The 24,069-nt window shown below is 41.3% G+C and overlaps 1 long non-coding RNA gene across 1 annotated transcript in view; it reads right to left on the reverse strand.

Annotated features, from left to right (window-relative positions):
* LOC142007394 (uncharacterized) overlaps nucleotides 1-22,803 on the reverse strand; it is a 41,677-nt gene extending 18,874 nt beyond the window's left edge. Inside the window, exons 1-3 of the long non-coding RNA XR_012643926.1 lie at nucleotides 22,677-22,803; nucleotides 22,281-22,450; nucleotides 18,436-18,578 (exon numbers count right to left, since the gene is read on the reverse strand). This is a non-coding gene — a long non-coding RNA (uncharacterized LOC142007394). The remainder of the gene's footprint in view (nucleotides 1-18,435; nucleotides 18,579-22,280; nucleotides 22,451-22,676) is intronic.
* Between the last annotated feature and the right edge of the window lie 1,266 nt (nucleotides 22,804-24,069).

Below are 24,069 nucleotides of genomic sequence, written 5' to 3' on the forward strand. Positions count from 1 at the left end.
GAGTCAAAAGATTCTTTTTTACATCATCTTCTTCTCTGAAACAGTTAGAATCCTACTCTGGAGCTCATTAAGAAATTGTTCCCCTTTCTTGTCCCAAATGAGGTGCCTGTAAGGCTCTGTTTACACAGCCGTGTTATTTTGAAATAATTCGTTCTGGAATAGCTTTTCTGAAGTAGCTTATTTTGAAATAAAACAGGTACACACAAGGGCTACGTCTACATGAGAGGGTTTTTGTCACAAAACTGGGCTTTTGTCAAGAAAACAAACAGAGCATCAACATGCACAATGTGCTTTGTCAACAGTTTGTCAATGAAACCTGGCACATCCACCGGCAGTATTATGCCTCTTCCTGCTGCGGTACAACATCTGTATCAGGGTATTCTGTCAAGAAAACAGCTGTGTAGATGTTCCTGGGCCCCTTTTGTTGACTGAAGGGTCCTCCATGGCACCAGCCAGCTGGACTTGGGAGGTGCCCTCCCCATTGCAAGCACAGTTCTATCATCCATGTCTTCAGTCACATTTAAAGGGACAGGCAACTCCGGAAGCCCTGTGCAGAAAGCCAGAGCAGGCTGCAGGCTTCCAGCATGTGCCCATCACCGTGCCCTGGCAGCCACTCTCTTCAGCATTTAAAAATGTCCCAGGTTGCTCAAGACCCACCTGGCCCCTCCCAGTACTCTAGAGAGGGCTCCCAGGATGTACCTGGGGGCAGCAGAAAGCAGGGCCTGTCCTGGTCTGGGTCCTGCTTGCCATGTGGGCCCTTGTCCCTTGGTCCAATAAGCCACTACTCTTGGACCCTGATGCCAAGCTGCACAATGCCCTGGGCTATGCATGCCTCACCAGAGCCCTGACAAACCATGACCACCCCACCCACATCCTTGAGCAGGTGTGGATGAAGGATCAAAGAGTTCTGCCAGGGTTATGCATGTGCCCAGCAAAATCGGTGGAGGTCGGGGGCAGGGACAGGCATCTTTCCCTTCTCCATGGAGCTCAACCACCTGCTAAGAGCAACAAGAGCGCACCCAGTTGTGCTACACTCGACTTCAAGGAGGAGGCTCCCCCAGACTCAGCCAGTGTTTGAGGATCTAGGAATCCCACCAGAGCCAGCCCAGGACCTGCTGTCCAACCCCGATTCCAGCCAGGGGACTCACGTTATAGCCCTGGACTCTGGCTCCAGTGTTACCACTTTGGCCCAGGTGTCACCAGACATCTTCACAGGACCATCCAGTGAATACCCCAGGGGCCACCAATCCCCAGGCTGGGTGTGTGCATGTGTGGCAGGAAGGGTGTGCTATGGGCCTAGCCAGGACAGCTCAGCCAGGAACCCACACCACAGGCCCAGCATGCGTGCCCATGTGAATGCAATACATCCCACCAACATCCAGCATGCACCCCATGGTGCATACTGCAAGCCTATTAGCTTTTACAAAATAGGCACTATTTTGAAATAAAATTGATGATATTAGAAACACCCATATGCATCTTGTAGATGTTTGCAAAGTTATTTCAGAATAATGGATGTTTTCTTGAAATAAATTTGCTGTGTGGTCATAGCCTAAAAGAGCACCAGACCTTGGGGACACACAAAAATAGTGCACCTGTTATGGACCCAGAACAGTTTAAAACTGAGCACTGTATTTACAGGGCACATTATTGCAAGCAAGCATTTGACACAAAGAATGTCAGTTACAAGGATACCTGCCTTTTAGGGGAATGGTGGGTAAGGGAATATCCAAAGTCAGGATGAGCCCTGCTCTGTGGAAGTAAAGGTCTTTGTTAATAAGCATTGGCTACGTCTACACTGCAGCAATCTTTTGAAAGAAGTCCTTCCAGAAGATCTCCAAAAAAGTGGATCAAAAGAGTGATATTCTCTTTCAAAAGAAAATATTCACACAGCTCCCGCTCTTTTGAAAGAATGGGCCAGGGATTGAAAAAATCAAGCCCCATGAGGACTTCTCTTTCAAAAAAAGGGACTGCAGAGCATCTACACACATTTTCTTTCAAAAGAATGAGGTCTTCCTGAAATGGGAGTGGAAAAGTGCTTTTGAAAGGAGCACCACATTCTTTCAATTTACTTTCAAAGGAAAGATTTTTGTGCGTAGACACACAAAAGGGGTATTTTGAAAGAGCCCCTTCTTTTGAAAAATATTTTGAAAGAACTTGCTAGTGTATACGCAGCCATTGTGTATTACTTCAAGTCTTTTGTATCTCGTTTATTAGTAGAGTCCAATATTAAAAAAAAAAAAGATATAAAACTAATCTTGAGCATTTATGTTGTATTTGGACATTCCTGGGTAGTGAATCTACCCTGCGGCTTACAGTCAGTGCTCTGTAAAGAATTAAGCATGTGTTTAACTGCTCATACTATAAGCAGTCCTGGGTTGTTTGCTATACTGTAGCCTGACCTCTTAACTATTTGGACCTGAGAAATGGCTGGAATTTAAGATTGTACCATTAGTCCCATTACCGAAGAAAGGGGGTGTATGACAGCCTCTCCAGTATTGACACAAACCTGAGGAGAAAACTGGATCACTGCCTCACAATCTAGGATTAGCTTATCTTCTTGTCCCCACACATAGGCATATTTTACTGCAATCATGCCCATAACACATACACATGAACACATTCATGCCAGAATACATAGCAGCAGTCTTGCTAGTCCTTACATCATCATTCTAAATGCTGCTTGAGCAGCCATTTCCTGCTTACGTTCTTGATTGGGAGCGTCTCTGTACATGATGGTGCACAACAGGCTTGTAACGGGCCAACTTAAGCTGCTAGTTTTGCAAGCGGAAAGCACCATTAATTTCTTTCTAAGCAAGGTAGGTTACATAAAATGAGCCTTTATTTAGTGTATCAATAAAAGTACATGAAGAGAATACTAAAAAACATCAATATGGGCCTTTGGACAGCAGAAATGAGATGCTTCATAGTGATGTGCCAGTTTCACAGGCCAACGTGTACTGCACTCTGTATGCCTTTCTACTGCTCTACATTTGATCACATGCAGTGATAAAAAAAAAGAGTTTTGTCCTCTTTGGCCAACATTTTTTATACCTAGAGAGTTTCTTTTTAAAAAGGGCCAAGAAGTCACAAACCAGTGATTCACACTAAGTAATATATATATATGTATCAACACAGGGCTTGGACCAGGTAAAAGTAGCACTTCTTTCTATGCACTACAAAAGAAATCCCACATACAACTGAATCCCAGTATGAAAAGCACACTAAAAATGCCATACAGTATAATGCCATATGTTGGTGGGTTTTATTTTAAGCTTCTGATACGAAAATTGGTACAGATTATAAAATACTACTCTCATGTTTTAATAGGCTCGCAGATTTCTAGCATCCAGTTTCTGACATGTTGCTAAGGAACAGATGCACTTCCTGTAAGAGTTATATCTCTGCTATTGCTTACAAAGAAAAGGGTTTAGGGTTTTTGCATATTTGATCTTCACTCTTTGAAGGTCATTTTAATGCTACAACTTCAGCAATGATCCATATGGTGAAGAAGAAACAGCATGGATCATCATTACGAACACATTTCAAAAAATGTTATTCAGGTGCTACATGCCCTCTGGGACATTTGGTCTCCTCACACGGAACAAGAGGTCCAAGAAGTGAATGCAAGAGGACTGTTTGATAATATTGACCATAATATAATTAAATGTAGCATCCCTGTAATATAGACAACATTACAGCAGCTCAACGCAGTAGCATTGAATTTCATAAAAGGGAACTACACAAAAATGAGGAATCTAATTAAACAAAAGTTAACGTGTACAGTGTCAAAAGTAAAATCCCTGTAAGCTCACAGGGAATTTTTTTTTACAGGACACCATAAGAGAGGCTAAGCTTGAATGTATACCCCAAATTAAAAAGAAAAAAATAGCTAAGGAACTAAAAATGTTCCATCATGGCTCAACAATAAAGTAAAGGAAACAGTAAGGAGGTGTCTACACTAGGAACTAACTTCAAAGTAGCCAGCAGAGAGTCTATACACATTTTCCCTTACTTTGAAGCTAACTTCAAAGTAAGGGAGCCCAACTTCAAAGTCCTTACTCCATTCCCGGGAATGGAGTAGTGCCCTACTTCAAAGTTAAAGTGTGTGTAGACACTCTACTTTTAAGTCTGTTACTTCAAAGTTGTACTTTGAAGTAAGCAACTTTGAAATTATTTTTGTAGCGTAGACACAGCCTAAGAGGCAGAAAGGCACCTTTCAAAAAGTGGAAATGAAATCCTAGTGAGAAAAATAGAAGGGATCATAATGTCTGGAAAGTGAAGTGTAAAAATATATTTATGAAGGTAAAAAAAATTGAATAGCTAGCCAAAGTCGCAAAAATAATAGAAATATTTTTAAATATACATCAGAAGCAGGCAGCTTTCTAAATAACCAGTGAGGTCACTGCATGATGAAGATCCTAAAGGACCACTCAAGGATGATGAATTCTTTGCATTGTTTTTCACAGCTGAGGAGCCTCAAACCTTAGACATTCTTTTCAAGTGACAAATCTGAAAAACTGTCCCAGAATGAGGTGTTATTAAGGGAGATTTTGGAACAGATTGATGAATTAAACAGTAATAAGTCACCAACACCTGATGGAATTCACCCAAGGTTCTGAAAGAAGGAGCTCAAATGTGAAATGCAGAACTACTAACTATGGTAAAAAACAAAATTGTCAGACAGACAGATGAATAAAATTGGTTGAGGGAAGCGTCAACATGTTTTTATGGGAAACCATGCCTCAATAATCTAATAGAATTCTTTGAGAGGGTCAACATCCATAAGGGATCTGATGGATATAATGCACTTAAATCTTAGAAATCCAAGGGCCTTAAGCAAAGTAAGATGTCGTGGGACAAGAGGCAAGGTCCTCTCATGGGTTGGTTAAAAGCTAGGAAACAACTCGTTAAAAGTTAGGAAGCAAGTGATAGGTATAAATGGTCAGTTTTCAGAATGGAGACAGGTAAATGGTGTCCCTCAGGGGTCTGTACTGGGACAAAAAACATAAATGGTCTGGAGAAAGGGTTAAGCAGCGAGGTGGTAAAATTTGCAGGTGCTACAAAACTACTCAAGATAGATCAAAAGCAGACTGTGAGGTGGTACAAAGAAATCTCACAAAACTGGGTAGCTGGGCAACAAAATGGCACATGAAAGTCAATGTTGGTAAATGCAAAGTAATGCACATTGGAAAATATAATTCCCACTATACATATAAAATTATGGAGTCTATATTTGATGTTATCATTTAAGAGATCTTTTGGAGTCTTTGTGGATAGTGCTAAGAAAACATGCACTCAGTGTGCAGCAGCAATCAAAAGAGTAAAGAGAACATTGCGAATAGTTAAGAAGGGGGTAGATAATAAGACAGAAAATATCATAAATCCATGCTACACCCACAACTTGAATACTGCATGCATATGTGGATGACCCCATCTCAAAAACGACATGTTGGAATTGGAAAAGGTTCAGAACAGGGCAACAGATGTGAGCAAGTGTAAGGAGCAGATTTTGTGTGAGGAGAGATTAATAAAACTGGGACATTTCAGCTTGGAAAATAGATCACTAAGTCAGGATATGATAGCAGTTTATGAAATCACAACCGGTGTGGAAAAAGTAGGTAAGTGTTATATACTTCTTCTCACAGCACAATAACTCGAGATCAGTAAATGAAATTAATAAACAGCAGATTTAAAACAAACAAAAGAAACATTTCTTCACACAATGCACAGTCACCTGTAGAACTCTTTACCAGAGGATATTATGAAGGCCAAGATTGTAACAAGATTTAAAAAAGAACTAGATAAATTCATGGAGGATAGGTCCATCAACAAGTATGAACCAGGATGGGCAGGGATGGTGTCCATGGCCTCTGTTTGCCAGAAGCTAGGAATGGGTGACACAGGATGGATTACTTGGGCTACGTCTACACGACAAACTAAACTCAAAATAAGCTGTGTAATTGTTGCAGGCAAATTGTGCAGCTTATTTCAAGTATAGTGCAAAATGGGCTATTTTGGCATCTGGCTCTGTCTAAACATCACCAAATTTCAAAGTAATGTGTTATTTTGAACCATTCCTTACACCTCCTGCAATGAGGACTACAGGAATGCTGGAAGAGTGAGCTGGTTATTTTGGAAAAATATTTTCAAAGAATGGGCCTGTGTCAAAGGCAAGCAGTAGGTATTTCAGGACACCAAAGTATCCCAAAATAGTTCTGCAGTGTAAACATAACATTGATGATTGCCTGCTCTGTTAATTCATTTTGGGGTACCTGGCATCAGCCACTCTTGGAAGACAAGCAACTGAGTTAAGTGGACCTTTGGCCTGACCCAGTCTGGCCATTCTTATTTTTCCTAGTATATTAAACAAAGGCATACACTGCTAATAAAAGGATAGTAAACTCTTTCATATCAGGGATGTTGCAAGATATTCAAATACTCTGAATAACAGGGAGATATACCTGGCAATGCATAACACTAAAGAAAAACAATATTAGATATTAAGAAACAAACAAAAATGTGTGCACAGTACACAATTTGAAAGTGTTGCTTTAGAATCGCGCACTGCCCATGGAGATGGGGACCTTCTGAAAGGACCTCCCCGTTTTCGAAAGCCCCTTCTTCCTAACACCAGATAGGAAGAAGGGGCTTTCGAAAACGGGGAGGTCCTTTCAGAAGGTCCCCGTCTCCATGGGTGGCATGCGATTCGAAAGCCACACTTTCGAATCACCATGGCTGTCATTATGCTAATGAGGTGCTGCATATTCATAGGAGTGCCTCATAGCAGCTTTCACACCTGCTCATTAACATGCCCCTTCCAAAAGGAAGGGGCTTGTGTAGACCCAGCCATTCTGTATTTGCTATATTTGTTTGTATTTACTTTCACTATACTGTACTTATGGACTATGTAACTAAAATTTACTTATGGTTAAAATGCCAGTTATCTGAGCATTCTAGATTATAGAATGCCAGATATGAAAGTGTTTTTTGTATAATAATTTTGACAAAAATGGAATAAGCCACTCAGAAATAATATTTACAAATTTTTCCTATATCAACATTCCCTGCCAGTTCAAAAGTTTGTCTCATGGACATTACCGTCCATTATATGCATCCTTACAGCAATCCATCATCTGACTAGAGCAGCAGGGAACTCTGTCTCAAGTAATGAATTAATGAGGATAATCAGTGTATTGTGGGAGGGCAAGTTATTTCTGCTCCTGTTAACATGATTACAGTGTTAGCCCTCTGGTGTGGACTGCACTTTCATCACCAAACTGAATGAAGCATGAGAAAGGGGCTGAGCAGAAGAAAAAGTGCAAACAGCTGGTCAGTTTTCCATTAGTTGAACTTTGTGCACACAGAGGGACAACATTCAGATTTTTTTTCTTTTATACATATCAGTTACCTTTATATAGTAGGAATTATCTGGCATATTAATAAGCAACACAAAATCTCATTCCATCCAGATTAAATCATAGCTATAATGGGCTGACTGATATAATAATGCAAATCTCTTATGGATAGTCCTTATTTAAAACTATCAGAGAGGTAGCCATGTTAGGCTGTAGCTTCAAGAACAACAAGAAATCTTGTATCGGAGGGGTAGCCATGTTAGTCTGGATCTGTAACAGCAACAAAGGGTTCTGTGGCACCTTATAGACTAACAGAAAAGTTTTGAGCATGAGCTTTCGTGAGCACAGACTCACTGCATCAGATGCTAGTCTTGGAAATCTGCAGGGCCAGGTATAAATAAGCCAGAGCAAGGGTGGGGATAACAAGGTTAGTTCAGTCAGGAAGGGTCTTTGCCCACGAAAGCTTATGCTCCAAAATATCTGTTAGTCTATAAGGTGCCACAAGACTTCTTGCTGTTCTTATTCAAAAGTGGTGATCACAGTAATTAGAAAAATAAAATACATATGGTATACCCTTTATCAGGAAACTGCCTTATTATTATTCAGTGTATTATAAAACAATTAGAATTAAGGTGAGCTGTGCACATTTGCAACACCTGTGATAAACACTCCTAAAAATAATTCAGCACCACACAGTCTTTATCAGGCCATAAATTACTTGATTAAGCTGGCACACTGAAGGTTTATCAGAGTTGTGACCATTTTTTCTCACAGTTCATGTTGTTGAAATATTAAGATTTGCTGGAATTCTTATCCTACAGGTGCAAAAATTGCATGTTTGGGTGATTTATTTTCCACCACCTTATTCCTACTGTCACTTGTGAAATAGTTGATGACTAGATAAAGGAAAGAAAAACAATTCACAGGAGGAAAGAAAGGCAGTTTCCATCATCACTTTGTGGTAACTAATCTTTCCTGAGCTCATTCTCCAATAAAATGCCACTTGTGATCGATCCCAGAAGTTTCTTGAAGTTCTGAGATTGACTGGACTCCTTGCTTAGAGTAGGCTAATCTCTGCTCTAAAATTAGTCAGCAGCACTAACAAGCTTTCATCTGTTCCCTCACTGCATGTTTGAAAGTCAGAGATAATGAGGGAGCACATTTTTTGCCAAAGGCTGACCTTCTGGAATTAAATAATCCAAGAGAAGTTTGAGTTTGGTACACATAAATATGGCCTGTTTCAGTATAATGAAAAGTCACAAATTCAGCAGTTCAGGATGGGCTCTTCAGCTATATAAATAAATAAGCAAATAGAGTTACCGCTCATCTATATTGTTTTCATATCTGAGGTTTGTGACTCCTTCTCCTAAGCTACTGCACTGTACTTTAATTTTAGGTGTGATTTATACACAGCCCCAACTTCAGTGCATAATATTGCACCCTTGTGTAACAGAGATTTGCATGGCACCCCTCCCTGAACCTTCTTTCTGATAATTACTGGGACCCAAACCAAATAGCCAAATTTCCTGGTGACGCCATTAACAGCTCTTTATCTGACAGCACCTTTGAAGAGTTCTTCACAGGGGCTTTTTTCAACATGAAATTCCCTCCAGAACGTTCTATAGTCACAGTATGAGTCAGGCAGGAGCAGAAGGAAATCAGGAAGAGGTTTGGTTTTTTGCCAGCTCACTCCTCCACACAGTGCTTTCCCTTAGTAAATACTAATAATCTCTTGGCAGCACATGTAGGTTCTTAGACAATAAGGATGTACTGCAGGCAATCTATACATAGAGATTTTTGCTGAATACAGGGAGCCATTGTTATCTCACAGCACATTGCTTTAACTACCAAATTACATCTTCAGTTTGTAGGCATTGATTCTGTGCCAAAATATTGCATTTCTGAAGGCCCACTAACTTATTTCTATTCTTGCCAACCTACCTGCCCTTCAAAATCTTGTTAATATCCGTGTATGTACAAATGGGGCCATTAATTCATACGTTATTGCCTTTGCAACTGGTGGAGAAATGCACTGAAGAAAAACACAATTCAATTTTTCCCCATGGTTGCCAGGAGAGTAGTCCACCCTGGCTACGTCTACACGTGAAGCCTACATTGAAGTAGCCTATTTCGATGAATAACGTCTACACGTTCTCCAGGGCTGGCAACGTCGATGTTCAACATCGACGTTGTGCAGCACCACATCGAAATAGGCGCAGCGAGGGAACGTCTACACGCCACAGTAGCACACATCAAAATAAGGGTGCCAGGCACAGCTGCAGACAGGGTCACAGGGCGGACTCAACAGCCAGCCGCTCCCTTAAAGGGCCCCTCCCAGACACACTTGCACTAAACAGCACAAGATACACAGAGCCGACAACGAGTTGCAGACCCTGTGCATGCAGCATGAATCCCCCGCTGCAGCAGCAGCAGCCAGAAGCCCTGGGCTAAGGGCTGCTGCACACGGTGACCATAGAGCCCCGCACAGGCTGGAGAGACAGCGTCTCTCAACCCCCCAGCTGATGGCTGCCATGGAGGACCCAGCAATTTCGACGTTGCGGGACGCAGATCGTCTACACGGTCCCTACTTCGACGATGAACGTCGAAGTAGGGCGCTATTCCTATCCCCTCATGAGGTTAGCGACTTCGACGTCTCGCCGCCTAACGTTGAAGTTAACTTCGAAATAGCGCCCGACGCGTGTAGCCGCGACGGGCGCTATTTCGATGTTAGTGCCGCTACTTCGAAGTAGCGTGCACGTGTAGACACAGCTCCTATCATATATATTGCTTTCTACCATTGCTGTTTGATTCTGCTTTTAAATGAGCAAAGGAAAGACAGAAACTTTATCTTTCCACCTTGGTCCAATTCAATGCATTGTAAGGATGCTTTTTTCCTTAAAATTTGAAAGTTGTCATATTCCTTTTGGGGCTAAGCCAAAGCCCATTGAAGTCATTGGAAATCCTTCCTTTGAGTGCGATAGGCCTTGCCTCAGATCTACAGTGAGAACAAACAAAAAAGAATCCAGCAGTTAGAGATGAAAAGGTGTCCTAGGTTTTCTCCTTCATCACACTAAAGTTGACTGACAGTTAACTGAGGACATGGCTGGGGAGAGACAACTGTGTGCTATGGAAAGATTTACTTGGAAGAATATTACACAACAACATTTAGGAATTTCCCTAAAGCTGAGCTCAAAAATATCACCCCAAATCTTGAATTTTGCAAATATGTCAGGTTATATTTGCAGAGGTACTTGGAACATACATATTTTGTTTCAGGTTAGGAATACCAGCATATGTAAATTAACAATGGCATCTGGCTCCAGTGTGTTCTGTTGTGCATCAGAGAAAGAGCCAAGAAAGTTAAACCACCCTTGGGAGAATCAATTCATAACAACAAAGGAAGCAGAACTGGACCATACAACTTCTTGATCTTATAATTAGGACCCTGTGTATTGAGGCAAAACCACAACAAGGGCCTCCAGCAGAGAGAAAAAGGAAGACAAATACCAGATTTTGCTCCCTAGGGCTATCCTCACACAAGAAGCCTCTGTCGACACAAGTGCCTGTCAGAAGGGATTTCCTGGCAAAACTGTCAACAGATTGCGTTTACATATAAAAGTAGATTGAAAGAGCAGTCTGCTCTGTTGACAAGAGAGCGGCCAGACTGCTCGGCCCTCTCTCTCGGCCAAACAGCTGACTAGAAGCTCTGCAAACAGGGCTGCTTGGTGAACCGGAAGCCCTGTCTATCAAGAAAAGGGCCCCAGAGTGTATACATCACTCAATTAGTCAATTGAACACCATCAAGAGAGTTGTTATACCTTAACGGGGAGAGGTATAATGCTAGATGGATGTGCTGGGTTTTGTCGACAAACTGTCAACAAAGGCATTCTGCTTATAGACGATCTGTGGGTTTTCCTGACAAAAGCCCAGTTTTGCCAGGAAAAGCCTTGGGCTGATAACAATACCATAGTTGCTTCGCTTCCATGGAGATCCAGCTATTGCTTCAGGTACTCCCTGTGGTCGAAGACCTCAAGACATAGCACAGCAATTGAACTGCTTGACATCACTTCTGGTAAATCGTCCTAGGCACAGAAAGCCAGGCTGGAAAAATTATATCTCCCTGTAGAATCTTTGGTGAACTGGGACCATCGACTTTGCTTTTCTCCTGAGTTTGGTAAAGAAAATACAATCTGTATTTAATAGCTGACACTATCACTATACAAAATCTGTTTGTTTCCCTGAGGGAGTCACCCTCTTTCAATGGGAGGGATTTGCTGTCCTACACAGCACCAAATTTATTATGTACATTTGTGAATCACTCTGGGATAAAGGACATTGGTTTGTGCCCATGGAGCAAGTTCTCCACTGGAATAAGCTCTCTGAACACCTGAGTGTGCTTTAAAGCACATGATTACCAAGGTTCATAGAGACATGATAGTGGGCTCAGTTATCCAGAAACAGTCAGTCTGGATGATTGCAAAAATCATGGTGATGATGAGCTGGCTGATTGCATGGGAATTTAATCTACAACTTTTATGTCAAGCTGTCTGGTAAAAGTTTATTAGGCTATTCTGAGGCATAGATACCCATGTATGTCTAAAATTGGTTGGTTTATAAGGCCAAAATAACAACATCTTCGAACATCTTCTGAGGGGGTGGGGCTAGGGGGAGAGGGCAAGCGCCTTTCCTTTACATAGAAAGGATGGCATGATGTAAAACACCAGAGCAACTGGTAATAAAATCTTTGTGCTTAGGAAATGAGGCTTGCTCAAGCCCTCAGCTAAGGCATTCTGACTTTATTTGCACTGATTTAAGTGGGAACTGGTTCAGGCCATTAATTTTTCACCAGAAGATAGGGAAAAAGCATTCTCTTGTGGTGATGGCACTGGACTGGGGCTTTCCAGGTCTGGGGTCAGTTACTGGCTGCCCCAGACTGCCAGTATGTTGAGTTAGCTGGTACCTAAATCCATTGCAGTTGAAAGAGAAAACGATACTCCAGCACCCCACACGGTATAGACCACTTTCCATTATGGGTCTCTAACACAGAATGGCCGAATGTTATGATTACTGAAACACTGCACAGAGGTCTGTTTGCTCCTAAGGGGAAGCAAGCTGGTTTTAGTTTTCTGTCCCTTTTCTCCTCACCCCATTTCTCCCCTTTGCAGTCAGAACCCACTTCCCCAGGCACAGTTCCCACTAGGTTCATCCTCTTCATTTTAAATTGGGCTACTCTGAGGGCTAAGGTATGGCTCATTGTAAGGATGGCAGAATCTGTCCGTCAGTGATCAGCTGTCCCTGAGATGTATTGGCAACAATTGCCTCAGCAGTGCTTAAAATGTTTTAGCGAAAGGGGAATGGTGGGCTTCACCCTTAGACTGACAGTAATGATCTTTTGAAAAAACAAACAGGTTTTATAGTGGATACTTCTCTGTAGCTCAAGGGTCAGAGCAAGAAAAACTAATTGAAACTGCAAATATCTGGACAAGACTGAACCCAAGCATATGTGGAGATAATACTGATTGATAATGATTTCAGCCTGCTACATTTTGCTATCTTTAAATATGTCTCATTCAGGCCGAAGCACTGAAACCAATGGGACGACTTGCAAAATAAGGTACTAGTCAACACAAGCAAGGATTACATAATCTGAGCCAGGTAGAAAGCTTTATGAAGCCTTTCGTCTTTGTTGAAATATCTCTGGATGTGCCAATAGCCAAAATGGTTCACAAAGAGGAATATGTTCTTTCTGCCATGACAGGCTCAGGTACAAACCAAAATTAAAGTGAATTTTAACATCCAGCTGCATAATAAGCAATGTATAATGTAGATCAAAACAGCAATCCAGAAGACACTGTGTGAATAACCGTTTACACAGACCTGATAGAAGAGATGCAAAGGGAGAAGAGGAGGAGGTCTCCTTCTTCTTTACACAGAAGTAGGCCTCAGTCTTCCCTCTCTGGCTATGTCTGGATTACAGGGATTTGTTGACTGAAGTTTTTGTCAGAAGATATCGTCCAGCAAAACTTCCGTTGACAGACCATGGACAAACTACCAAGCAGATGGCAAGAGTGATCTGCTCTGTCGACAGAGAGCAGCTGGACTGCCTGCCTAGGTCCAGGGATTCCCAACCTATGGATCGATTGTTAAGGGTCAGCAGCAGCTCAGAGCTGCATGTGGCTCTTAAAGGAGCCATTTAGCTATCTCTACCAACAGAGAAGCGATTACGCATTACAAAGACAGCTTCTCCCCCTTTGATATTTGTAGTCGTCATAGGCAAGCCACATAATAGACTCTTGTGGTAAGTAATCTCCCTCTCACACCCTTCCCCCCTTCTGTTCTATGTAGCAGATTTGTCAGTTTTCATTTTTTGTTTGTATCTCCCCCAGCCCCTGAATATGACTCCCCACACCACCCCCAGAGTTCCCACCCCTTGAGTGCGGGGTTTAAACTGGGGGTGTGTTGGGGGAGCAGTTTGGAGATGAGGGTCTTTCCCCCTCCAAAGCTCAGATCAACTATAATAATAAAATAATAATCAACTATAATAAATATAGTGTTATTTTTATTATTAATGTATTTTCCCTTTTTCTATGAATATATAAACATGAGGGGGCACGATTTTATACTCTTGCCTCAAGTGCAAAATTAGCCACTTATGGCACTGCTCCCCTGGCCCCATTTTTGAATTGACTTGGGTCACCAAGTCTGCCTGAATTGCCAAAATGGGTCCCCATCTGGGAAAGTCTGGGAACTGCTGGCCTAGACACTCTATCAGCAAAATGGCCAACCAGAAGCACAGCAGACAGGGCTGCCTGGTGTTCTGGAAGCTCTTCTGTCCACAGAGGTCCCCTGGAACATACAGACTGGCTTTCTGTAGACAGATCTCTGTTGTCAGAGGTGTTATTCCTTGTTGGGAATGGGGTACAAGAGCCAACAAAAGTGCTGAGTTCTGTCGACTTACTGTTGACAGAACACCTTGGGACTATGGAGAATTTGTCTGCAAAACGTCTGTGAGCCAACAAAACCCTCTAACGTAGACATAGTCTCTCTGAAAAATAAATAGCTCTATTACTGATCCTTCTGAGGGGCATTCTATTAGGAAAATGATTTTCAAACATTGTTCCATATGAAGGAAGCATACAGGACTACCAGAGAACAATGTAAAGCCACTGGCAGTCTGGGGCAGATGGCTTTGTCACATCGTGTACTGTTTAATGATCCCTATTTTGAAGAGAAAAGTACTAATTTGCAATATACAATGTATCCATTTTCTTCATGCTAAGATATGATAGGCTGTTGTATCAAGTGTGTATTGTACTTTTTTATTCTCACACTAAAAATCCTTGAAACAAAGCAGTCAGTATATTTTCTGATTGTTATTTTAAATTCACCTCTTCAGTTCATTTAAAGGAAAGCCTCATAACCATTTCCAATTTTATAATTCAATATTTTCCAAATGAGACACAAACTTGATTATTTCTGCATTAGAAAAGAGGATTTGTATGACATACTGGAAAAAAAAACTTAGTTTTCAGTAAACCTTGGATATTTTCATTTTTTCCAATTATGTCTTAGAATATGGGTAAATTCAAGGCAGCTTACTTGAAAACTCATTGGCAACCAATGCTTATTCCAAAGAACTGCACATTTTCATGATAAATATAAAAAAATCTATAATGCACAAGCTAAATGTTGCTTTTATTGTGTGCTGCTTTTCTTTATAACTGAGCAATCAAGTTATTTTAAAAATAAATCATTACTATGTTTCAGCCTGCCACATTCTGTAGGCAACAAACACCAGAATTGCAAGTTGCTATAATTATCAGAAATGGAAAACTGGAGTTGATAAGCTTGCTTTCCCACATAATCATTTCAGGTGAGTTGGTGACAGCTGAAATCAGATTCCTGTAATGAACAGATGTGTCTTTAAATGGCAGAATCTTCCCTCCAGCTTCCTACTGCAGGTAGATTTAAGTGAAAAATAAAAATTTAAATTTAAAGATCTAATCAATTCATCTCTTGAGCACTAAGCATACTAAATAATTTCTTTTCCAGCTCTGGAAATATGTTTAAAGGAGAGAGGGCTTTATATTGAGAGAAAACAAGTTATACCCAGGCATCGTTTTGAAGGACAGGTTGCTTCTCCTGTGTCTGAAATATCAGAGTTAGTTTTCCTTTTTATTAACAGATATGTTTATTTGTTGAGCTATTGCACAAGAGTGACAAGGAGGTCTTGGACTTGTCAGTCGACTTGGGGGCTGAGTGTTCCTGATCAAGAAGCTAAAAGAAATTATTGCTTGTATTCTCCCCCACACATACACACACGCCCATGTTTCTCTACAGCTAGGAGAGCTGCAAAGAGAAATTCCATGCTGCTGCAGAGCTGAGACTGTATGATTTATGTATGATTATCTCCTTATTTTAGGAAGCACAGCTTAGTTTTGCCTAGATTAAATACAGAGGGTTGATCATGGGAATAAATGTTTGTAACTCTGAGTATGACAGGGATTCTGAAGTGGTGTGAATTAAAGAGAGATAGAAGAAACTAACAATATTTTCCTTCTTCAGGAAGGATTTCTCAGACAGAAATGTAGAGAGGTTGCTCAACTTCAGGTTGTGAGGCGACTGAGGATAGAATATATGATTTAAGAACCATTAGCAATAACAGTATCTGGGCCAAACCAAATCTGTATTTCTCTTATCCTATTACCCCCACCATACGGGTGAGTTTTGCCATTACATTTGAGTAAAGTGCAGCACAGAATTACCCTGTACCCAGAGCAGGTGCAGGTCAAACAGAACAGTCACAACTCAGTTCCTGGTTTCCCTCCTCCCTTGAGCCAACAGGCAGTAATCTGATGTCTCAGTCACATTGACCAGCTGGCTGGTGCTGAAAGAAAGGGGGTAAAGTCAAAACTCCACTCACTTACCGCCCTGACCTTTTATTCCATGCCCACCTGCATGGAAAGAAGAGTAGCAGCCCTGTGAGACTGCTGCTATCATGGCTCTATAACTCTCCCAGCAGGCAGCCCTGGACGTGGGAATCAAGGCCATTTTTATAAGTCTCAGTCCTCTATGTGGAGCACAGAGTGAGGCACAATCTTGCCCTTACTGATTTATCGTAGTATGATTTGCTGCCTCACCAGAAAGTGTTATCATGGCACAGAGCTCTTGAAACAAATCGAACACCAGAAAGTGAGCTGACCCCTGCCCAAACAGGAAAAAACAAAGAGCCTGCACTGAGAGGAAGAAGCTTAGAAAACCCACCTCCACTGTTCCATGAGCAGGCTTTTCCCCTGCAACCTAAACAAAGAACCTTCTATAACATTGAAAAGGGCCTATCAGACCCTATAGAAGTTTGTCCAGCCATAACAGAGGTTCACTTTAGACATTTCTCAGCAATCCTCTGCAGGGGATATTTTCAGAGCTCCTCCTACCATCTAAAAAGGAGATGTAGGGGGCTACACACTCATTGTGGTCCACATGTTCTCTTAAACATCTACCAAGCAAATTACCCTCCTTATTTAAGTAATTTATTTTTGCCTGGTAAAGAAATACTGTGGATGTGGACACAATATTTGGCTTTGAGGTGATGGGAAGGTTTAGGATTTGGTTGCTATGATTTCCCAGCTGGTTCCATTCACTTATTAGGTGTATCTGTTTGGCCCAGTATTACTCCCAGTGAAGATCATGAGAGCTGGTTTGCACCCTAATAAAATAATAATTAATGATAATACTTTGTATGTAGTATGTTTCATCCATAATTCTGAAATCACTTTTCAAATTGAGTCACAAAGGAGCAAAGCAAGTTCTCAAGGTCAGCAAGACCAACAGCCACTGCAGCTCTGAGGCAAGGTGGGGGGTGGGCCTGGCTCGCTGTCCCACAAGGCGTGGGGCTTAACACCCCCTTCTTCAGAGCCATGCAGAGTGGTAGTGGAGCACTGTTCTGGCACTTCAAAGTGGCCTGGATCTCTGGCCACCGCCAAAGAAGCAGTAGCATTGGCTGGAGCTCCCAACCCCTTTGAAACATTGGACCCCAGGGCAACTGCTCCTTTTGTCCTCCCATTGGCATGTCTGCTCTAAGTCACACACCATGCTAGTGGGAAAATTGAAATAAAACTAAGGTCTTCCCAGTGCCAATGAGGAACTCTATCCATTGGCAATCCTGCTTCTATTGAAGTCCTACCATAGCCCAAAGAAATTAATTCGAGTTTTGCCACTGACTGAACTGGAAGCAGGACTGGACCTCGGTGAAGGACTTCTTACCAGAGACAAACTCTACTTTTCCTCCTCCTCTTTGGCCTGCTTCATCTGGGAGTCTGTTTCAAACCATAACCAAATAAATGTTTAAAATAAAGCTCACGGTAAATTTTAATATCTGATCACATTCAAAGGACCTATTATTATAATTGGCTGTGATCTTGCACATGCCTCTGGTAGGAGATGGCTTCAGCATTAGCCTGGAATGAGTTATTTGCTCCTCGTTACAGAAGTCTCTTTACATAAGAATTGTAGCATTTTTTTCCTCTGAAAGGAAGAAACAGGGCAGGTTCACTGGCCGAGACAGCCTGCACTCCGCTTTGAGAGCTACTGAGCATTGTAATTTAGGAGTGCAGCACTGCCACCTGGGGGAAGCAAAACCCAATTGTTCAATCAGATCACAGCTACAAAGTAAAAAGACAAATGGGAGGGGTGGGGGTGAACATTATCAGCCTGCAGGAGCTGGTAATGATGATATGCTTTTCTCAAAGTGTACAGGAATCAACAATATCCTCTTGGATTATTGCATTCAAATAGGATAACATTATTCTTCACTTAGATACAGAGGTTCTACCCGTTCCAAAAGCATAAGTGGGGTCTTGCCTTTTAATGTTTATATCATTTAACAACTAGCTACATGGTGCAAACATTCGCTGTAATGAATTCTCTGTAATTCCTTGAATTACCGTGTTATTCCCTCTTTGCTCAGTTAAACCAGTAAACAAGGGCAGAGGTGATTCACTGAACCCAGCTAATAAACTGCTCTGAAGTCCAGTCTACAGTCTTTGAAATTCATAACAAATAATAATGCAGAAATTACCATATCCATATCTCTTGACATCCTGCTGAGCTCACTGTCACATCCTTTACATACTGCATTTATTTCATAACGCTTGGCTTGGTCCTAGGAAACCTGTTTTCTTTTTTTCACCAACATAGGTTTGAGAAGCAGCCCATCTGGCTCTGTAATAAAGAAAATGATTGCACATAATAATTATTTTACTGAACTGGCCTGTACTGGTTGAAGAATGGGGATGCAGTTACCCTTAAAATAGAAATTTGTGCAATTTCTCAATAGATATATACAGAAAAATTCTGCATTCCACAACTTGCTCTAGCTATTTAAGTACACGCACACACTACACACAATAAAAATGCATCAATATTATCCTAACCTCGGCAATGTATTCAAGCTCCTACAAAGGCTGTGCCAAAACTTTGGTGGGGCGGCCCATTTTTTGAATGAATTTTCAAAAAAGTACGAAGAAGCATTATTACGTCTTCACAATAACAAGCACAACAGAACGCCCCTAGTAGGCTAGTGCCTGTGAGTGCTACTGCAATATGCAATGTAACTGTTAGATATCAACTTTGTAAATATAACAATGTAAACCATCTAAGAGATTTTCATTGGAATTCTTGTACAACTGCTGCCTGACTTAATTTTTCCAGCATGCCCATGTTGAGATTGGCCCGCTGCTCCTCTTTTAATTGCGGGTTAGACATGCATCTCTGTCTTCTATATTAAGCCCCACCCACATTTTACACCATCCATTATTTTAAAGTATCTTCCCTGCCTACCTTGGAAGCTGATTCCATTAGTATCACAATAGTACATTGTGTAGAGATTTGTGGAGCATGCCGAAAACTATCTCAAAGGGAAGAAGAGGTGGTACTGATTTGGCAGGTGTTGATTTGGTGGTGAAGCTTTAAGTGGCTAGTGATAGAGTAGAATTAATTAGTGGAAGGTTTAAAAATTGCTACTTTAGAGGCACAGGTTTGGAGCAGCAGATGGTCAGGATTTAGAGGTATTAGATCTATGTAGAAGCAACAGCATTCCTGGGGGCTCCCTACCCTAATATTGACTTTATATGTTTTTAGGAGTATTGAATTAATCCATATTTGTAGGACATGTTTAAAAAAAACAAGTTGTTACTTTGTTACATTACTGAACAGCTTGGACCTTAGTTTTCTGTTATTAAAAAGCCAACATTCTCGAATTAAAATATCCCCAACCCCTACACATCTTCATTTCTCCTCAATTAAAACAAAACACTGAACTTCAGTTTCCCTAGCCACAAGATATACAGGTATCAGTTTGGCACGATGGTTTATTGATATACAGTAGAACCCAATTTATTAACTGAACCACCTGCCACTTAGGCTGGACTGCAGAGAACCAGGTGACTGGGGCTCTGGCTATCAGGGCCATGTGGGTCTGACAGCCCCAGTCCCTTCACCCACTTCCCATTTTTAGATAGGGATAGAAAGCTCTTTGCCATTTCTCCTAATTATCTCAATTTTTGATTATTTGATCTGGTCTTGGTCCAAATTAGATCAGATAAATGAGGTTCCAATGTAAATTTAAAGCACATTCAAGGTGTGGGTGGAGTTGAGAGCACTGTATAAGTGACACAGGGTACTTTCAGTAAAGCAAATGGTTAATATATATTAATATATATATATTTTTTTTCTCCTAAAAACTGAATGTAATGCCAACTGAACCAGGTTGTCAGCAGAAGGGATTTAACCTGCAACCACAGAGGCTAAAGCCTTGTGCTCTACCATATGAGCTAAGGGCCAGCTGGCTCTCAGCCAAGGCTGTAGAGCAGAGACTTCACTCACTCTAGTACGTGGTCTCACTGTCTCTGGGAATTACATAAAAATTCTCTGTAAAAATACAATATCTTTGTTTTTCCCATGGGAAACAGATTTCTAGCATCTCTGCAGAACAGCAACCAATAATATTCTGGGTTCTCTACTCAAGTTCTTACTGAGCAATGACATGCAAGTGCAGAGACCACCACACACACTGAAGTTTAGGCATATGTTTATCAAGTATAGCCAAATCACTCAACTTTTCTATTGCATACAATAAAGCAGATTTTGGCCACTAACTTTACAGGTGAAAAGCTCATGCCTATAGAATTAATAGGAATTCTTTTAGGCACTACATCATGCTTTTCTCTTGAAGATTCAAACCACTTACAAACTCAGAAGAAGAAAGCTGAGACTTTCAAAACTGCCTGTGCATGTGGGGCGGCAGGGGAGGGGGAGGGTTAGGGGGTTGGTCACCCAGCTTCCATTAATTGTAATGGAAAACTAAACATTCAACTTCCCAGAGTGGCTTTGAAAACTTCAGCTGGATAGCATTGCTAGAAAAGCACAGAATTGGAGGTCATTAAGGGCTGATGTAAAGACCTGGGCAAAGGAAGTCATTTACTGTCAATAACAAGAATTTTTATTGGTCCTATGAAATGCAGGAACTTGACACCACAATTTAGAGCATCCACTACCACTACTTTGCCTACTAACTATTTATATATACATAGACATCTCTTGTAACAGGAGTCAAAGGACTCCTGTCTCACCTCTCTCAGTTGGCCAGATTCTCTGGTCTGCCAGCACCACTTGCACCATATGGCCTTAAAGTAGTCAGAGAGGGCCACTGGAAGACTCCCCCATACAATGGAAGTCTCAGCTGGAAGATGCAGCACAAGGGGAACATGAATGTATGGCACAGGGGTGTTCAAAGAGAGGGGTATAGGCTGAACAGGGAGAGGAGCTGTTTCCCCCAACCTTCCACTGATGAAAATTTCACATGAAGCCCTTAGCTAGCACAGGAGGTGGATGAATCTAAATCAGGAGGCAGCCACCAACTTCCTATGGCTTCCTCTCTCCACTATGTCTGTATGTAGATTGGCCAATTGGCCGCAGAGAATTCTATCTTCTTTTCTTCTTAGACTTTTGAGCCAAGTTCTAGTCCTGGTTTCTGTGCAGAATTAGAAAAATCATTGAAGCTCTACGGTATATGCTCCATTTTCTTAGGTGCAAAACAGGGCATAAAGTCACTTCCCTATTTAGCTTATTTAGCCATTTAGCTCAGTGTTTATAAAGTGTTTTGAGAGCCTCAGATTTTAAACATTCTGTAAATGCAGACTATAATATGAAACTACGTGGACAGATCACTTTATCTGCCACGCACAGTCCCTTCTGCGATGCACTGCAGCAAGCTCTTAACTGTGCATACAACAATTTAATGGAGAAAATGAAAAATACCTTCTTCAGTTTGAACTGCCTGCATCAACCTACCCAGCCATCAATTAAATGCAACAGCCTAATGTTTTCTGCTGTGTGGGAACAAGGGAGCCAAAGCAGCAGAAATACTGGTCAATCATAAGTCACAAGAAGGAGGGGAAATAGCATTAGTTTGTATGCCCTTATTTTCTCCTGAGGTGGCATGCTCCCCTCCACAAAATATGTATTTGAAGCATTAGGCAAAAATGGTGATGTGACTAGGCAGAGACAGATGAAGCCACACAACTGCTGTCAGAAGCAGCAGTAGGAGAATTGTTGGTTAACACAGACATTAATTTTTCCTTATTGCAGCATTATTTTTCATTCCACAATGTGCAGTCCCCTCCAAAGGCACAACAGTATTCAAGCAATAAAAGGAACACTCTTCAAGGGACTGGCAACTTTCAAGTCTGTAAGTGTGGTCTTGTGCCATCATCAAGAAACAAACAAACAAACAAACAGGCTGGGACATGAATCTGCTGACCTGGATTTCATAAGTAAATTTGACACTATTAGAATGGGTCTGAATAGGAACTGAGAATGGCTATCTCATTACCACAAGTAATTTTCCACTTTAGGTATTCTCACCTTTTTAACTGCCTCCACCTCTATCTTTCTCTTTTTCTTTAACTTCATTCATTTGATGGAGTGAGTTGAAAGCTTACTTTCATTATGAAATTGTTAGTCTTCAACGTGCTACAGGACTCCTTGTTGTTTCGCTGCAACAGATTACCACGGCTACCTCTGAAGTCTGTCACCTTGATAGGAGACAAAGAACATTTTTTCCACAGCAGTCTAGCCTGAGGCCATTCTTCTAGTCAGGCCACTGAAAAAAAGCCTCAAGCAGTGATCACATGTCCCAGTTTGCCCTGTCTAATATATACCACTCCTCTTTTTCTTGGGGGGGGGTGGGGGGGTGCAGTAAAGGAAAGAGCTTTAATTGAAAAATGTCTGCATGAGAAGGAACAAGGATCAAGAACTCACTCTATGGTCAGGCCCTGAAGGAAGGAAGGAATCAGGTCCGCTTTGTTAAGTCTCCTTGCACTGTGAATTGAAAGTTATCTGCGGTATTCAGGTCTGTTCATAGGTTACTTGCCCAGCCTCCCTTTTCCCAATGGATCCGTAATGTGACTAGAAATAAATCCAAACAGGATGCCTTGTAAAGCTCTTTGTTCAAGGTGAGATGACGTAGGGCAAAGATACCAAATGGAGGGATACCAATCCTCTTTAGGCATGTGGTAAGGTCAATTCCCACTATCTACTCTGAACAGAAAAAAAGCTAAAGATGGCTAAGCTCCACTTACTGTTTGTAAAACCATCCTGGCTCAGGCTGTCCTAGTTATTTTTAGTTACATCATGGCATTTTGCCAAAAAAATAAAAAAAAAAAATAAAAAAAAAAATCCAGCAACTGCAAAGCTGCAAACCACAGGCTTGTGATGAAGCATCAAACTGTGAAGTTTAGAAAAGCAGCGAAAGCAAGGAGAAAAATAAATGTACGGTCCTGTTATCAATATTTGTGATGATTTTCTACCAAAGCTGAAAATGTCACCTTGGAACATGAAGCCAGCCTCTATCGCAGCGAATACGTTCAGCCTCTGGCTGTGTACTCCCTCCTCCCCATACATACTTTTTTTTTTTGCTGATCTAACAGCATTTATTTTTAAATAACTACACTCCTCAACCTTTTAACCATAGCCTTAGCAGACAGTTCCCCATCCCACTGACGAGAGCATTTTTTTTTCCACAGTGTGAAGAGGATGTCTGGATTTCACTGAAATCCCCATTCTCCCTCCCACAATAACTGCAAAGAGAACCACCTGAAAACATTCCATCTTCAGAAAACATTTCGAAATATCCTGTGCTTCTGAAATACCCACTGAAGGTAGCAATAGGATTAGTAACACCTCATTTCTCCCGTCCTCTACAATCAATAGAGGATTTGGAGGGACAATGTTATACCACTGAAACCTAAGGTGAGTGGGGAAAATTGATTCTTTCACCCCAAATCTCTTTTCAATGCTGCAAGTTGAACAGATTTCCTCCAGTTCCCTTGGAGTTTCATAACATGTTGTCCATTGTTCCACTATGCTGCTCATGTCACCTCACACTGACTGCAGAGACAGCCCCACTTACCTTTTGTATGACAGAGAATCTATAATGAATGCAGGTCAGTCACTCTTCTTTAGAAATCAGTGGGAGTAGATGGGAACATCGTAGGATGAACACTGTTACTCAAAAGAATTTCATTCTCTCTTGGCTAAATTTGCAGGCAGATCCCCATCAGATGCAAATCAGTAGAATTCCAGTCTCATGTTACGTTAACATAAAAATTATGTTTCTTCCAAGTCAGATTTTTTTTAATCCTGTCTGAAAGTG

The sequence above is a fragment of the Carettochelys insculpta genome, chromosome 1 (assembly GCF_033958435.1).
Source record: "Carettochelys insculpta isolate YL-2023 chromosome 1, ASM3395843v1, whole genome shotgun sequence".
Classification (NCBI taxonomy): domain Eukaryota; kingdom Metazoa; phylum Chordata; order Testudines; family Carettochelyidae; genus Carettochelys; species Carettochelys insculpta.